Here is a 2,743-nt window from a genome sequence, read left to right on the forward strand (position 1 = left end):
ATTCGATTATAAAGAGAGGTTTAAGGGACATTGTACGTCTTTATAGCATATCAGATCAACATTTCCTGGTTTATATAGATAGCCTAAATAACAAGGAGAATTCTGGCTTCTTAGAATTAAGAGTTTATTATATTATTATATTATAGCTATATATAATAGTTAGAAGGTTATAATATAGAAGAAAAGTACGCTAGACGCTTATATATATTAGACGCTTATAAACCACATTAGATTATAATATAATTAGGTCTGCTAATATAATTATTAAAGACCTAGTTATAAGATAAGCTAAAGTAAGATATAAAAACCTTGTCTTAAGCACAAAGAAATCTAAGATAAAGGAGAAAAGTTTCTGCTAAAGCGCAGAATTAAATCTATATTTCTAATTTTAATCTTTATCTGCTCTTTTTCAGATATATTAGACATATATATTATAGCTCTATCTAGTTATCTTATTAATAATCTAGTTTATATTAAAGACTACCTACTTAGGATATATATATTACTTATAATATAAAGGCTTATACTTTAGGTATTATTACTTATTATTTCTTAACTCTATATTATAGTATTTACTACTTATTTATTAGCAGAAATAAATTTAGACTATAATATATTATATAATTAGTTTGAAGGTAGTAAATTATATCAGGGTATAGATAATATTGCTTTTTGTAAGCCCCTTTAAGAATTAGTAAAAGATTTAGAGGGATTAATAACTAAGTATAATAAGGCATTTCAGATATTTGATTATAAATATAAGAAGTACTATAAAGTATAAGGGCTAACTAAGACCCTTAGACTTAGCAAATCTATAACTTAGCTTGCTCTAATACACAACTTCTCCTTCCTTTATAAAAAGGAATAGATGTTATTCTTTAAATAAGAGACCTGCGTAAATGTATTCAAGTATAGTACTTTTAATCTTATAGCTGTCCTTTTACTAGCCTAATAACTCTATAAAAAGAAATATTTCTGTAATTTGTCTTAGACACTTAAAAGTAACAGCCTTAACTAGGCAATCTTTCTTTTCTTTAAGAACAGAATTAAATAGGTCTTTTGTTCTTCTTAACTTGATAGAATTAATATAGAATTTGCTAAGTTATTAATAATAAGTAAGGTAGTAACTCTAAGGTTTGTTAAAAAGAATAGCCGAATTCTGATTCTAAAAGTATATGCTTATAGGTAGGCTCTTTATACTTAGCTTATTTCTGCCTCTCTAACTCTTTATTAGCTATATTATATTAAAGTATATTAGAGTACCTTATATTTTAATAGAAAAAGCTTATAAAACGTTACTTAACACGTTTAATTAGGACCTAGTATTATCTTCTCAAGTTAGAAAGGCTTGCTTACTTATAGCACTATAGGTAAAGAAGAAGATAATATATTAGCTTAAGAAAATTATTTTATAGCTCTTTAATTTATAATTTAATAGGATTAAGTTACTTATTAAAGATAATAATTTAATTACTATTATTAAGGACTTACACCTACTAAGGCAGCGCTAGAGCTCCTTACTAAACAGATATATATAGTCTAGAACCAAGGGAGAGATAAGGTGGCTTCTTTACTGAGCATAGATGTGGCGGGCGCCTTTAATACAGTGTTACATCAACGGTTAATCCACAATCTGAGAAAGCGTAAGATCCCTCCTGTAATCACTAAATAGGTAGCGAGCTTCCTGTCAAACAGGGCTTCTATACTCTCTATAGGCGACAAGACGTCTAAGAGATTCAAGGTCTGTATAAGGATCCCTCAGGGCTCCCTAGTCTCGCCTATTCTGTACCTCTTCTATAACGCGGATCTATTAGATATTGCTAATTGTTAAAGGACTAAGGCGAGCGCTTTTAGCTTTATTAATAACATTAATATACTTGCGTTTAGCTAAAGTACAGAGAAGAACTGTAGATGCCTAAAGCAGTTACATAATAAGTACTTATGCTAGGCCTACTATTATAGCGCTGTCTTTACACTATAAAAGTACGAGCTGATTTACCTTATAAGAAACCTAAGAAAGTTTAATATAGAAGAAACGATTAATATAGCCGGCACCTTAATAGTGATGAAAACAGACATTAGAGTACTAGGACTTTAGATTATACTTTATTAAAATAGGGCCCTTACATTAAAAAGGTGCTTTAAAAGATAACTTAATAAATGCTTACGCTTATAGCTCTATTAAGTTTTATATAAGGCGCTTCCCTCTTATATATAAGACATATTTATAACATCATTATCAAACCAGCAATAACTTATACATTAGCTATTTAGCATTTTCCTAACGAGTTATAAGGCACAAAATTAAATACTGCTAAACTCTCGCCTATTTAGAATAGGTGCTTATACGTAATAGTTAGGGCCTATAAGGCCACGCCTATCCTAGTCCTTAAAGCGAAGACTTACTCCTTGCCCCTTTTATTACTATTTAACAATATCTAGATAGACTCTTATTATAGACTTATAATTATAGGCATAAAGCAACTTATTTACAAAAGCTGTCTCTAAATTATTAAGAAGCTTGACTTATAGTAAGGACGCTCTTATTACACTACTATAATACTAGGTGCTAAAAAGTACAGCTAGCATAAATAACGCCTTCTTAAGCTTAATATAAAGATAAAGCTAAACTAAGCCTTAAAATACTCTCTGTTATAAGAAAAACCCTTATAAGAAGTGGCTATACTGCTTACAAAAGCGTAATAATAATATTAGTCTTATTACTAAATAGTTAGAGCGTCTT

This window comes from Endocarpon pusillum, assembly GCF_000464535.1.
Source record: "Endocarpon pusillum Z07020 unplaced genomic scaffold scaffold691, whole genome shotgun sequence".
Lineage (NCBI taxonomy): Eukaryota > Fungi > Ascomycota > Eurotiomycetes > Verrucariales > Verrucariaceae > Endocarpon > Endocarpon pusillum.